Here is a 16,947-nt window from a genome sequence, read left to right on the forward strand (position 1 = left end):
CCTTACCACATACCAGCAAAAGACTGCCTTATGCTGCCTGTAAGACAGACTGCCCAAGAATCTCTGAGGATCAGAGACAGAGTGCGTGAACTGGTGGTTCTAAGTAGTTAATGTTCTAATTCTTGTAAAACAAGCAATCACATTTTGCGTTATTATTTGGAGTGGAGGCTCTTTATCAAGTCCTGAATTTCCATCAGGTGGAATTGTAAAGACCATCACTCTATTAATCCAATACCTTAACTTTAATTAATGATCAAATAATTATTCCTACCAGGAATAATGTTTTTCAAACAAATGAACAGTGTCTAAGTCTTTCCACTCCTACTCACCATAGTTTGCCTTCAGCTACTCTGAACAAATGTAATAGTATGTAAAAATATATATTGGATCTTTGGTGTTATAAGTGCTTAGACTGTATCAGTGGTTGTCTAAAACAGCCCATATTAATTTGAACTTATTAATTGATTTCAGTGCTGTCTCCAAATATGCTATATAACACAGAGACGTTCTGTACCCAGTATCTACCACCACACTAGAACATTAGCAATAGAATATGTATTCATTATCTCTAAAATTAAAAAAAAAATCACTTGTTTCAAATAAGAGCAACCAGAAGATCTGGAAAAATGTAAAATATATGTGTTTAAGAATACTTAAAGCCATCAAGAAAGAAGAGCTGTAGATTTAATATTTTGTAGGAAAGTCAGAAAATCAAACCTTGAATTCAGATCTCTTTTCTCAAAGATATGGAATAATTCTAAAAGCCACAAATGACAGTGTAAAAATCAGGATGGAACTTTCTATAAATGCTTTATCCTGAGGGGCACAAATGAAATTCATGAACTGCCAATGAGAAGCATCCTCTGTAAACAATATGCTTGAGAACCACAGAAGGCTTTTCTCTTGAAGTAGCAATGTTAAACAGTATAATAATTGTTTGACTGTTAGGGGAGACTAGGGGAGGAGAGAAAGAAGGACAGAATGATAGATAGTGAATAATATTGAAATACATCACATCTGTGTAGGAACAAAATACAGCAAAATTCATTGAAAACTGTTGACCAGTACAGGTTAGAGGAAAAGTGTAAGGAAGAGTAATAGGGGGAGGTAGACTGACTCAATCACAATACATTTACAGATGAAATACCAAAGCACAACCCCACCGAACAATGAACAGACACTTAAACAATGAAGGACAGAAATGTAAAACAGGTCATAATGAATAGAGGGGACTACTGGAAAGGAGAGGGTAAATGAACAAGGTAAAGGAGGGTGAATATGATTGATGTATTTTCTACACATGCATGAATATGGAGCACTGAAACCTGTGGAAGTCATTTTAAGAAAGGGAAGGAAGAAGAGGGAGAACAATGGAGGAGATGAACCAAACTGGGGTATATTGTACTCATGTATGGAAATGTCACAAAGAAACCTCCTACTCAACTATTACATGCTAACAAAAATGTTTTTTAAAAGTCCTGAAAGGAATTCAACCCCAGTTTGAATTGTCCAATTTCTTGATTGGTTTGAGATTATGTAGTCCTTTAACTTCTGGAAACCTAGCTTCCAATTAAAAACACAGGAAATGTTCCCTTTAAAAAAAAGCACTTAAAAAAGTCTTCAGTTATCTCTAAAAGATTTTCCACACAATGACTGACACTCAAGAAAATATTCTAAAAGAATAAAGCCAAAAACTTTTGGCTCATGCCTATAATCTTAGCAACTCAGGAGGGTCACTGTTCGAAGCCAGCCTGGCAAGACCTTATCTCAGAAAGACCCTTCACAAAAAACAGCTGGTAGAGTGGCTAAAGGTGTATGTCCTGCATTCAAAACCCAGCACTGTAAAAAAATAAAAAGTATAGATGACAAACCAAGATTTAAAAGCAATAGCAATAAAAACAGATATTGATGATATGGATAAAGGGAGCTGTAGAGTAGATATACTGAAATCACAAGATGGTAATATATTCAGTTTTGGAGACTAAAACACTAAAATATACAGTAACTGAAATGAATAACTCAATGTTTTTATTTAATAATAGACTAATAGCAGACAAATCAAGATTTAGTGAACTGGAAGAAATATTACAAAAGAATATGCATACAAAAGAAGAGAGAAACAAAATAAATTCAGGGAATAGTATGAAAGAAGTAAAAAAGACAGTGCAAAACTTTTTAAAAGGACTGGAGACATAGCACAGTGGTAGAACAGTACTCGCCTAGCACACAAAGGCCAAAAATTTGATTTCCATAACAAGTAATTAAGCACAATCAATTAATTGATTAAAAAAACCCAGAATATACATTTAATTTAACTATAATTTCAGAAAGAGAACAGGTAAAATATTTGAAGGTATGATTAATTTTTCTCTAGTGGTTGAAAGATAATAATCTCTAAATTCATGAGATGTTAAATTTTCAAGAATAAAATGTTAAAATAAGTTTTGCAAAAGTATAAGTGAGCACAACACAACCAAAAGACAAAAGGAAATCTATTATTAAGGGTATACTGCATTAAGGAAAACAATGCTAAGAATGACAATGTACTTCTGAACAGCAAATGGTGAAAACCAAAGTTTAAGGAATACGTAGTCAGTCAGTACCAAATGAAAATAAATATCAATATAGAATTAACCACTAATTTAACTCCTTACTGAAATGAGGCAAAATGTGCTTAACCAAGCCATGCTTTCTAGAAATCTACAGAATGATATTCAGGAAGAAGAAAAAAATTTGAAATGTAAAAATGCAAAGCAAAAATGTATGGAGACTGAGTATGAAGCTCAGATGTACAAGACCTGATTAGCATACGCAGGCACTGAATTAGATCCTGACACCAACAAACAAAAATCAAAATGGAAGAAAAGGTAATGGAAACAAGTAGAAAGGGGAATTGTGGAAATGAGCCAAAATGTACATTAGTACTATTATACTACACAACATTAATAAGAAGATGTTGGGTTTAAATTCAAATGAATGTCAACTATTTTTTAAAACGTAAATTTTCCTTATTTTAAAAAACAAAAGTCAATAAAAAGAGGCTTAGTAAAGAGTATATTAAATACCAGGATAAAAATATGAAAATAAAATAATGGAAAAAATTACAAATATCCTGGAACTATTATTCAGTGCTGGTATGAGTGCAATTTATAAGACAACTTATAGAAAATGCAATCATCTATAAATCATCTATAAAAGCAAATGTTTAAATACACTATTTACATGAAATAATTTTCTTCATTAGGAAGGAAAAGTCTTACAAAGCACAGAAGATGTTCCATTCACAAGGAAAGCAATCCTATCTTTTGCTTTTCAGTGATGCTTCAAGATGGTTGTAACTGAGGCACATGGGGGTTTTGCATAACATTGAGAAATAAAATTTTATTTATGCCAAATCAAATCATTTAAAGCATATGAGTAAAGTATTTGAGTTGAATTAAACTTTCAGGGAACATAATTCTTATGCCTAATAACACATTTATTTACTCAGCATCATGAGGACAAAATAGAAAGTGTTACTCTTCAAAGAATGGCAAAATGATATGTGATAACTAGAGGGAGATCACAAAAATGTCTTTAGAAATAGAATTAGTTGGTTCTTTAAAACAAAGTATCCAGATTCTCACAAAATCAACCACATCTCATAGAACAAAACTGTTCACTGTCAATGTTTCGTTTTGTTGTGTTGCACGGTGTTGTGTTGTGTTGTGTTTTAGGATTCAGGATCTCACTATGAAGCACAGGCTGAACTTGAACTCACAATCCTCATGCCTCTGCTTTCCAAGTGTCTGAATTACAGGTGTCAGCCAGTTTGTAAGGCCCTGCTAATGCCTTCAACTAAATAAAATATCTGCTATCCCAATTTCATGAATAGAAAATGCATATCACTGATATAAAAAAGGTCAGTAATCTTAAGACAAAAATGTATAGTGCAGCTGCAGAAAGGTGACATGCTAATACAATAAAAACCATTAATATTTAAAATCACTCTTTTGGTACCAAAAATTCATCTAAGTATTAAACAAATTATTTGCCAATAATTTGAGTATTGATGAATTTTCAAAAAGTAGTTTGTTTTCTATTAAAAAACACAGTTTCATTTAAAGACTCATATTGAATTGACTTTAAATTAAGTCTTAATTCAATATAAATTTAAAATTATAGCTTCAAGGAGATCTTGTATTTTTTTACTTAGAATAGGACAAATACATGTACATCCTAGTTGTCTACATGATTGGCACTAACTTCAAAAGGTAATTTTATCTTTGATGGTTTTGTAAAAACAAAGAGAATTCTAGAGAATGAATTGAGTTGAAAACCTCCTATTTGGTTAGAATTTACTATATGTTTGCTGATTCAAAAAATAATAACAATTGTATTCAGTAGGAGAGATATACACTTATTCTACCTATAGTTAACTTTCTACACCAGAGTTTTTTCTTGCATGCTACATCTCTGAATTTCTCAAGGTATGTATTAAAGGATTAAACATAGGAGTAATAACTGCAAAACCACCCTTATGGATTTATCAATGGGAAAGTAGAAAACAGGTCTAACATACATGAAAATACAGGGAACAAAAAAGAGGCCAACCACTGTGAGGTAGGAGCTGCATATTGATTGGGTTTTATGCCTGTCTTCCAGACTGTGGGTTTTCAAAAAGTTCAGAATGATGCCATAAGAAATTAGGACAAAGATAAAGAACACCATACAAAATGCTCCACCATTGGCAACCACAGCAAAGACTATGAAGTGGTGTCTGTGCAAGAAAGTTCTAACAATGGGTACATGTCACAGATGAAGTGATCAATGATATTGGGCCCACCAAAAGGGAGACTACACAAGAGATAATTTGCATAATAGAGTGTGCAAAACCTCCAGCCCAGGACACCACCAACAAGAGGATGCAAACTCATCTATTCATGATGGTCAGATAGTGCAGTGACTTACAGATAGCCACATAGCAATCATAAGCCATCATCACCAGAAGAAAAACTTTAGCACCACCAAAAAAGTGTGGTATAAAGAGCTGACCCATGCAAGCTGGGACGGAAATGGACTTTTTCTCAAAAAGTAAATCTATGGTCATCTTGGGTGAAATAGCAGTGGAATACATGGCAACCACGAGTGACACATAGGCAAGGAAAAAGTACATTGGGGAGTCTAAGGAGGGATTGGCAAGAACAGTAATACAATGAGCAGGATGCCCACCATTGTCACAATGTAGCTGAGTAAAAACAAGACAAATAATCCTTTTTGTCTATCAGCATTGTGAGTAAGACCCAGGAGAACAAGTTCAGTGACATTGTTACTCTGTCCCATTTATTCTTCTCTAAAGCTTGATTCAGAGCTCAGGAGAACGGGACCTGCCAGGAAATTGTGAACTTGTGAACAGTATCATGAATCCATTCTGTCATGGAGCACATATTCATCACCATCTTCTACAGTGGTGAATCCATATTAAACCCTTAGTATCTATTTAGTTTGTCTTCTGAAAACCCCAATTAATCTTACCTTGACTATTTTTTTCAAATCAAATGATTTTGGGGGTACTTAGTAGTTTTGGCTCTTTATCCACATCTTGGTAGATAGTCTGTACAGAGGAGCCAAACAACCAGGAATTATTCATATATTCAATATCTCCTTATTGAAATATGTCCTACCTTGGTACAAATGTCAGCAATGAGGAACTGGGAATGTGTTCTTATTTCAACAAACTTACTTTTTAGATATGGCAGTCAATTCTAAGTAAATAACAGGATTTATAGTTCATAGTATTAATTACATATAACTTCTCAATATTATCAGTGTAGTACCAAAAATATATAGCCCTTAAATATCTCTCAGAATTCAATTGCATCCCACCACACATTAGGTGGTCACTCTTTCATGTCTCAAAGAATGTTCAGTCTTTTTAAATTGTTCATTAAAACTTAATACACTGGACTTTGCAGGTTATCATCAGATAACTACACAAGTGTTTAGCACATTGCCACCGGAGCAATTACTTCTAATGACTCTATCAGCTTTTTTAAGCTCAATGATTCTGTTCACTGCATCTTTGCTTGTACCAAATTCACAATGTACATCAATTCACTATTCTAATTTTTAATAAATATTTTAACTAAAGTGAGCAAATCATGACTGTTAACAATTACTGCATTAGCATTCCATTGGTTTCTTTTTAAATTATGTAGGTTAAGCTTGCAAATGGTGTGGCATGGCTTATATATAAGACTTTCTAGATCCGAGTGCTCAAAATTAGAACTTTAGTTCTAATTTAGTTTGAGTCATTTAAAGGTAATTACAAATATGCCTCCAATTACACATGGAAAGATAAAGGTGTTGAATGAGATTATTTCAGAATCCTATTAAAACTATCTATAACAAAATTAGTGCAGACCTACAGTTTTCTTTTCTGTTGACTTTTTTTTCTACTTTATAGTCAAATATCAATTTCCACATTGATTACTGCTCCTTTAAAAATACCAGCCAATAATAAATGGGATGTGATGACTCCAGTGATCAAGTAACAATGCTGCTTCTCAGTCATTGTACATTGAGAGAGGTCCCAGGCATTCCTGGAGGGAAAGAGCACCACAGTTGTGTGAGCTCTGGAGCCACACTGCTTGAGTTGCAATCCCGTGTTCATTTCTTCTCTATGTATATGACCTTAAAGAAATCAATAAACTTCATTTGATCTTTAGGTTTTTTGCCATAGAGACACCAATACCATCTACCATTTAGGGCTACTTTTGAATTATAGGCAAAGTGCTTAGAACAGTGCTGGGAAACTGGTAAAATAAAGCTAAATGGTAACTATTATTAATATTTTAATATTTCATTATATGCACTTGATCAGAATAAATCATCAGGATCATGGCCAACTTAATAAGAATTATAAATATGCTTCAGTATATCAAGAATACTATAATTTTAAATCACAAAGTCCTTTTGTGACATAACATACAATTGTATCCATTGAGAAACACATATTTTATTAAATATTAGTAAGAGTAATATTTACCTATTAAGAAATTTGTCTTGACTAGAAGCTAGCAAGAATATTCCATGCATATGGATTTGGTAGTAGAGGAGAACAAGTGCAGAGAGCTTGAGATTTCTTTAGAAGCTAGTCTGATGAGCATACTATGTGATTTATTGACATTACTACTTTCACCTGATTCAGAAGATTGTTCATTTTAAAAGTTGCAGACTGATGAAGGCACAACCTGTTGAAGAACATGAAACTGCAGAGTAGTTTATCTCTAATTCACTTTGTGCTGTATCTTACCTTCTTCAATGTTTATTCCCCTGATCAGAATACATATCTTATTAGGAAGCTTAAGTATTTATATCAAGTGAAAAATTGAGTATTTAAGCCATAGATCATAATCTAAGAGTTAAATATGTAAAAACCTGATGAATACTATGACTAGACTTTCAACAAATACCATTAAGTTAATAATTTTTACAAAACATATAGGTCCTCAACAACATGAATTTTCAAAACATAACACAATAATAACAAAAATACTACACATAGAACTATACAATAATAATTTTATGAGTTTCCTTAGGTGAGAATAGATGACATACCATACATCCCATCATGGTTTCCAATGTGTAAACATACTAACATGTTTGCTGGAATCCTTTTAAGATCCTACATAAAATTCCATATAAGCTTTGAGGACATAATATTCAGTTGTTCCTTTACATTTTATCACACTTGTTAAGTAATTATGAATTTTTGACTTTAAATATCTATGGAGAAATTATATATCTTTGTTAACACATTATGCAAAATGTTATAGGCAATAAGTTCATTAATTTATTTGTTAAATGTGTCACATGAATTGTGTGTTACTTGGCCAATGAGAAAATAAACACCTATCAAGTATAATATCAAAACCAAGTATATCTTGCATGTTCTATTTAATTTCTATTTCACTGACTTTATGAGCCCAATTTATATCCCTCCAAAAAGATGATATGTTCAGGACATTGTATTTTAATATATCACAGGAAATTTCATCTAGTATCATTGTCAGTTGGGTCTTGTGATGGATCTGGAAAATCATTGCTGCTTTCACTTGAATAGATCAATGTCTTATGTAACTATGTGTGCATGTGTGCTCATGGAATACATGATAATGTAAAGCTGATGAGGATATCTACAAATAAATCCATCTGGCTATAGTTTTTATACTTATTTACAAGTTTCAAATTATCACAGTCCTTCAGAGAAGCATAAAATTGTCCAAACTGGATGCCAAGAAATAAAAACATATATCAAGGTTTACTGTATAGAGATAGCAGAATATTTTCACCTAGAAGAAACATTTCACCATGGACAAAATAAAAAACTGTATTTTGATGACTATGTAAAAATGAGCTAATTATTGGAAATTAACTTGGCCAAGTAAATTATTTGGCAACAAAAATAAGCAAACATGAATTTTAACAATAAAAATTGTTATAAAAATTTTATTATTCTCTGTCAGTTATAGTAAAGTAACAAAAACATCATTAGACTAAATATTTATGAAAACATTTCAGTGCCTACCTATTATGTTCAGTATTAAACAAGGCAAAGGCTGGTATTTAATTTCTTAGAAAAACTAATAAATGAGGTTTCTCACACGTAAAAAACAGAACTCTTCATTTTTGCTGCCATTCGAATAGCATCTTCCTAAGTAAGGCCTCTTCCTTCCTAATTACAAACATGAATCCATATACCCCCAGTCTCAAGCCAGGAAATTGAGACATTTTGCAAACTTCAATAAGCAATGATGGATATAATAGGAAAACATAAACTCTGAGCACTACATATTGCAGGTTGGGTAGAATTTGAGCTTTCCAAAAACACTTTGGTCATTCTATAAAATTCTTCCATTTGCATGTACAAGTACCCTTTATGACTTTTTACATCATAACTAATTTAAATGAAAAAGACTGTAAGATCAACAGAATATTTGGAACAAATTCAAATAAGGCAATCTCTTCTGAACAGGTTTCTTCCCTTGAACAATCCCTAGTAAAAAATGATTTGATGCATGCAAAGAAAGACTAGCTGATTGCCAAATTATATGAAAAAAAAATCTGTAATTTGAAAGCAAAGCTTTTAATGTACCTTGACTTTATAATGTATGTTTCACATTATGAAATACATAATCAAGAAAAATAATATTACATGTAGTCTAATGGAAGAAGCAGCATCCATCCAATTACCTAACCATACCCTAGCAAAGGGTCTTATGCTGACTGTGAAACAGACTGCACAAGAACCTCTGAGGATCACAACCAGAGCACTTGTAACTGGATATTCTTGTAGTTAAAGTTCTGTTCTTGAAATACAGTCAATAGCTTTGGACTGTTGTTTGGAGCGTAGGCATTTTGTCAAGTACTGAGTCTCTGTTAGGTGAAAATGTAATGATCTTCATAGCATTAATTCAGTACTTTAATTTCAATTGTTAATCAAATAAGAGTTTTTGATATATATTGGAACTTTAATACCATAAGTGCTTTGATAAAGGGTCACACAAATACCTACCTAAATCACCTAAAGATTTTCATCAGTCCCTGGGCAACACTAAAAGTTGTCACTTTGAAGTTACCAAACAAATGGATTAGCTACACCAACTCCAAATGAGAGATATAGTTCTTTTTAAAATTTTTTTCTATCTTTATGGGTTAAGAAGTAAAATATTCAAGAGCAAACCTTTAATTCTGAAGGACTATCTGATACGATTTATTAAGCTACTGTGGCATAAATTGAGACTGCATTATAGCCTTTGAATAGTTAACATTAGGACTATAGGTAATAAAATTTTATTGTTTTGGAATTTATGCTAAATCAGTAAGTTTTAGCTGCTCCTGTAATAAAAACTAAAAATTAGAGTTAATAGATGAGACAGTGGTTATGTTAATATACATCATTTCAGTAACTTTTTATCTATATGTATAACTTATTGTGACATTGAGCACTTTAATATACAGGGGAAAATTTATCTCAAAAAAGGAAACTGCTGTAGAGAATAGGTAATGTTTCCATATTGCAGTGAACATACTTCTATCTTCTTCCCAAATTGTGATGACCCAAAATGACTACAGATTGATAACAAGCTTATTTTTTAAATATAAATATAAAACTGAAATTTTATTATACAAAAATACATTCTTTAAGTTCATAATTAAAATATTGAAGTTGATTACAACATTTAAGAAGCATGCTCATGCCCAAAAAACACATTTTTGTCACTTTCTTCATTGCAATCAAGGTACAATGGAAATATCTTCCAAAACATAAAAAGTTGCTCATTAACTTTTGATTAATATCACAAAAACATGCTTACAGCTGGGTTTAATATGACTTCCTAAAAGCACTGTCTGGTTTCATCAATCAATTTCTCTCTAACAAAACTGTTCACTGATGGTGTCATTAGATAAACATAATATTACATGCCATGAAAATACCCTGAACTTATAATGCATAGACATTGATCTAATGAAAAGAAGAAGTAACCTAAGATAATGTACATAATGCAGGTCCATAAATCTCTCATGCAGATAAAATAATGTACAATACAATTCATGAACTCCTCTTTTACTCCCAGAAATCAGAGTATTAACTACATTTCTTCTGAAGAATACGGGTGATATTAAACATAAAAAGTATCTAATTTTACTGCTTTGAAAAAGATGAACCACTTGCTTCTATGTTCTATTTCAATTCAAATTCAGATAAAATTATAAGATAAGTTTAGTTCCATCTTCATTTATAACATGCAAAAACCTGTGCCTTGTATTAGTCATCCAAAATTCTTTATTAGCTTGATTATAATCTCAAAGAATGATTTAAATTTACTTTTTGAGGGTTGTGAAAAAAGAGGGGCATCCCTACAAAATTCATTGTGAAATCTACATCATCCTTTAGGATGATTTCCAACCTGTTTGTTGCCTTCGAATCAGCATAGAAATATTCCTATCCTATCTGTAGTTAACTTTTTATACCAGTTTTCCCCTAGAATTTTAATCTGTGAGTTTCTCAAGATGTGTACTAAAATATTCAGCATAGGAGAAAAAAACCATATAAAAACTTTCATATGTTTATCAATTGGAAATTTGGAAACAGATTAAGCATACATAAAAATTCAGGGACCGTAAAGAACACAATGACAGTGATGTAGAAGCTACCAGTTAACAGAGCTTTGTCTCTTCCTTTCTGACTATGAATCTTAAGAGAGTTTAGGATGATGAAACAGAAAAATTAGGATATGGATAAAAACTACCATATAGATTGCTCTTCAATTGGCATCAAGAATGAGGACTGTAGTGTCAGTGTCAGTACACACAAGTTCCAAAAAGGGTTACGTGTCATAGGCAAAGTGGTTAATGACATTGGGCTGCAGAAATGGAGACTGTACTTTTCTCACAGCATAAAGCTATAACCAACTCCAGTTAGATGGCAATGGAATAAGAAGTACTCATGAGTGACAGGCAAGGAAGAAGAACACTGGGGAGCTCAAAAAGGGCTGGTCATAAAACTCACTGTAATGAGCAGGTCACCTAACTTGTAGATAAGTAAAAACATCACAATACTTTCCGCCCGTCAGGAGAAATGTGAGATCACAGAGAAGAATTAAATTATAACATTTGTATAAAGTTGATACAACTGGACATTATGGTGTTAAATTAAATAAGCCAGACACAACAACACAGGTTTTCACTTACATGGGAGTACAGACAACTTTTTCAAATAAAAGTAATAGTAGAATTGGGACAATTTGGAAAGAGGAAAGGGAAAATGGGGATGGAGAATAGGGATAAAACAGAGTAATCTATGATACACTGTAAGACATTTTATAAATGTCACAATGTGCTCCATTACAACAATAATAAAAAATAAATTAAAATTTGAAAAGACACAGTAATAATCTGGGAATCGTGGGTTTATACCACTAATCTCACCTACTCAGGAATCAGAGGCAGGATGACTAAGAGCCCAATGCCAGCCCAGGCAAATTTATCAAGACCCTACCTCAGAAACAAGATATAAAAGCAAATAGGTGCAGTTGTCACTCAAGTGATAGGACACTTGCCTAGAATGCATGAGGTCCTGGGTTCAATCCCCAACACTACCAAAAACAAAAGAAAAGTAACAAAGTAAACCATGACCAAAGTATGTTATTCACTTGTATGGAAACATCATAATTAAACCCCTTTGTACAATCAACAAAGAAGAATCACTGCATCCAGTTAATATCTCTTTAAATAAAATACCTTTAAAATAAAATAAATGTATTGCAAACATGGTGGAAAAGAGAACGATAGTCAACAATATCAAAATAGATTACATCAGTGGAGGTAGAGAGCATAACCATATGTACTGAAAGCTGTTGAATAGTAGGAGATAGCAGGGAAAAGGCAAAGGAGAGTAAGAGGGGTCAAACTCATCAAAATAAGATATATTAACAAGCTAGAATACATCAAGAAACCCCTTTAGACACTGACTTTGAAATTAAAAATGAATAAATTGTCAAATAGATACAGTGAGGGAGAGATACTTGTAGGAGCAGTGAGGGTGAATGGAGGAGATGAAGTTGAGGGAATATAGTTAATGGACTTCATATCCATGTGTGAAATAAAATGAAGAAACCTCCTGCAATTTCTTTAAGTGGAGTAGGGAGGTAATTGAGGAAGGGAGATTGAGGGCTATCTAACCAATGTACAATGTAAGGCTATTCAGAATTGTCACAATGAATCCTCCCTGTACAATGAATATATGCTAATAAATATGAAAAATAAAGCATCATGCATACCTAACAATGGCCAAGGATAGACTATGTTCTCACCAGAAAAAATAGTTATGTGAAGTACTATTAATTCATATGAAAATTAGTTTCGTTTAACCAGTACACAAAGTACACATTTTCAAAACAACATATTGTTCATCATAAATATAAACAATTTTTATTTATCAATTTAAAAATAAAGGTATAAAAATTAAAAATGAAATAAAAAATGAAATTTCTATCCATCAAATGAAATAATGTGCAAAAAAAGGTATGAATTCATAATATTTAAACAATGAAGTATATGTAATACACAGTGTTCCTAAATATTGCCAACATTTTAACAATAATGGTAGAACTGGGTAGGGTGGTTCACTTCTCTAGTGACAGATACACTGAGGACAGAGTTCAGGAGGATCACATTCTAAGAAAAGCCAATGGAATAAATTTATGAACACATCATCTCAACAAATAAGCCAGGCATGGTAGTGCTGTAATCAAGAACTAAAATCTGTTTTCATCATCAACCAAATCGCACATAACAAAACAGTTCATATCTATTATCTCAATTTGTTTTGATTTCTCTTGTTTTGTTTTGGAGTGGTTTGGTTTGATTTGGTTTGGCTTGGTTTGGTTTGGCTTGGTTTGGGTTGGCTTGGTTTGGTTTGGTTTGGTTTGGTTTAGTTTTGTATACATGTTCTCCATATGCAGATCAGGCTGGCTTTGTCGTCCCAATGCTCATGCACCAGCTTCCCAAGGGCCAGGATTATAAACGTGAGACAGCCAGTATCTTTAAACAAATAGAATACTATCTGTCATCCAAAGTTCATGAAGTAAAAATGCATATGCATGATTTAAAATTAAAAATAGTCTTATGACAAAATATATAATGTAGCCACACAGAACTGATAAGGACATCAGAATTTAAAAATCACTTTTTGGTGCCAAAAATTCATCTAAGTATTAATCAATTATTTCCCACTAATTCAGAACATTACTTTTTTAAAAGTATCTTCTTTCCTAGTCTTTAAACCACTTTCATCTAAAGTCTCATTCAATATAAATTCGGAAAACATAAACCTTCAAGGTGAGGTTTTATTTTTATATATACTAGGATAAATACCTCCAGCTTTAATTCATCTTCCAGTGTTCTCTATGAGATTGATATAAATTTCAAAAAATAATTTGCTGATTGAAAACTTTGTAAAAATAAAAGGAAGCCTTCTAGGGAATGCATTGAGTTGAAAACTCCATCTTTTGTTTGAGTTTACTGTATCTTTGCCTATTCAAAAATAATAGCAGTTGTGCTCAGTATGAGACATACAATTTTATTCTACTTTGTACTTAACTTTCTACACCACAATTGTTTCATAGCATTTTTCATCTCTGAATTTCTCAATGTATATATATTAAAGGATTCATCGTAGGGGTGATGACTCTAAAAACTATACTTATGAATTTATCAATGGGAAAGTTGTAAACAGGTCTAACATAAAGGAAAATACAGGGAACAAAAAAGAGGACAACTGTGATGTGTGAACTGCAGGTTGATAGAGCTTTGTGCCTCTCTTCTTGACTCTGAGTCTTAAGAGAGTTTAAGATGATTCCATAGGAGATTAGATAAAAATGACCATACAGATTGCTCCACCATTAGCAATCACAGTGAGGCCTATGAAGTAGGTGTCAGTGCACGAAAGTTCCAACAAAGGGTACATGTCACAGACAAAGTGGTCAATGACATTGGGACCACAGAAAGGGAGAATGCACACAAAGACAATTTGAACAAAAGAGTGTACAAAACCTCCAGCCCAGGCCACCACCAATAGGAGGATGCAAACTCGTCTGTTCATGATTGTCAAATAATGCAATGGCTTACAGATGGCCACATAGCGATCATAGGCCATCATCACCAGAAGGAACACCTCAGCACCTGCAAATAAATGCTCTATAAAGAGCTGAACCATGCAAGCTGGGAAGGAAATAGTGTTTTCATCACACAGCAAGTCTATAATCAACTTTGGACAAATTGCTGTGGAGTAAGCAGCATCCGTAAGTGACAGATAGGCAAGGAAGACGTACACAGGGGAGCCCAAAGAAGGGCTGGCAATGACAGTCACCACAATGAGCAGGTTGCCCACAACTGTCACAATGTAGATGACTAAAAACATGACAAATAATGCTTTTTGATGATCAGGATCCTGAGTAAGGCCAAGGAGAACAAATTCCGTGACATTATTCCTGGGTCCCATTTTATAATACTTGCTTTAGAGATGAGAGTTCAGAAGAATTCCTGGTAGCAAATGGTGAACAGGACCATGAATACATTTTTTTATGGAGCACATTCCATCAGCATTTTCTACACTGGTAAACCCACCTTCAATAATATCTGTTCAGTTCGTCTTCTAAGGACTCCAACAGACCTTCCTTTGACTATTCTAATTCTCAAATGATTTTGTTTGCACCTAGAGATTAATGGTTCCATATATATAAATAGCTCATACAGAAGACTAGCTAAAATTAAGTTACTCACACATTTAATACCATCTTAATATATGTCATGCCTTGGAACAGCTATCATAAATTAGGAAGAGGGAATGGGTCACTGTTTTGAAGAAGCATCTGTAATGTTGGCAGTTAATTTTAAATATGAATGGACATAGAGTCAATTCTTTTATTATGTAGTATTCATGGGGAATAACTGTTTAGTATGATCCATGTAGCACTAAAATAAATTAATAAATAGATGTACATAAATAAATATCTATAAAAAATTTCACTGAATTCAATGGCATCATACCCTAAAAAGTGATCAGTCTTTCATAGAAAAATAACATAATATATTTTGAACCAAATTGTCATATAACTATACAACTATTTAGCACACTGATACCTGGACCTATTACTTCTTAAGACTGTCAGCTTTTTCAAGAATTATAATTCTGTCCATTGTGTCCTTGCCTTATTAATTCCATAACAGATGAATTTGTTATCTTGATTTTTAACAAATACATTTTAACTAAACTGAATGAACTCATGACTTTTAACAGCTATTCCATTAGCAATACATTTATCTTTTTCTCAATAATTTGGGATAAGCTAGGTAATAAGGCTGGAGAAAATACAAACTGAAATGTAAGATAGTGAATAGTGGGGCATGTTTTATATGTCAGACATCTTAAGACCTAGTGCTCAAAAAGCAGAACTTCAATTTGTACATTCCAAAACAGCATTGTCAAGGGAATAGCCCACTTGTTTGAGTCATTTTCTAAAAGTTTAATATTCAGTTTGCACATAAAAAGATAAATGGATTTAGATAGATAATTTCAGATTACTTTCTACTCTATCTATATCACTATTTGTGAAAACCTACTTTTTTCTATTATGATTATGACTTTTTATTTTTCACAATTTTTAGAAAAATAAGCAATTTCCAAGTTTATCCCAAATAAAATACCCAAGCTAATGTTAAATGAAATTTGTTGACTACAGTGACCGAATAAAAACTTTTCCTCATTCAGTATACACTGAAATTGAACCCAAGGCATCCCCGAAAAGAGAAATCGGAACATTAGCATAGACTCTAGAGTCACACTAGTCCTGTTACACTTCCAGGTTCATTCACTTGGAAGGTATGTGACCTTGTGTATGTATTTCATCAATTTTACATTGGAAAGCCAAGCATCTAACTCTTTGAGTTATTTTTTTATTACATGTAACATGACTATAGCACTTCTGTGCACCTGAAGAATGTAAATAATTAATAACTGATGTCAATGTTTTGAATGTTTCCCAGTGAACATTGCATCAGAATAAATTACCAGTATCTCTGTCAGTTTAATAGGAATTAAAAATGTGGTCCAGAATAGCAAGAATATTATACCTTTAACTCATAATGCCCCTCTGGAAGAAATGAAGGAATTATATCTCTTAGGAAATAATTGTTTCATTGAAAATATGGATAATATTTACCTCGGAAGAAATACATTTCACTCGAATCAGACAAGTGGGTTACATGTACCAGGATTTAGTACTGGAAAAGGACATAGGCAGAGAGATTCTGAGATTTCCTTACAATCCAACTGTGATGACCTTTCTACATGTCTCATTTACATTCTGCTTTCAACAGATTCAGAAGATCAGTCATTCTGAA

At 32.7% G+C, this 16,947-nt stretch overlaps 2 pseudogenes; both read right to left on the bottom strand.

Moving 5' to 3' along the window:
* Nucleotides 1-4,379: 4,379 nt before the first annotated feature.
* Nucleotides 4,380-5,322, bottom strand: LOC109678886 (olfactory receptor 4A16-like; annotated as a pseudogene).
* Nucleotides 5,323-14,130: 8,808 nt separating this feature from the next.
* On the bottom strand, nucleotides 14,131-15,046 carry LOC109678878 (olfactory receptor 4A16-like; annotated as a pseudogene).
* Nucleotides 15,047-16,947: the final 1,901 nt, after the last annotated feature.

This window comes from Castor canadensis, chromosome 1, assembly GCF_047511655.1.
Source record: "Castor canadensis chromosome 1, mCasCan1.hap1v2, whole genome shotgun sequence".
Lineage (NCBI taxonomy): Eukaryota > Metazoa > Chordata > Mammalia > Rodentia > Castoridae > Castor > Castor canadensis.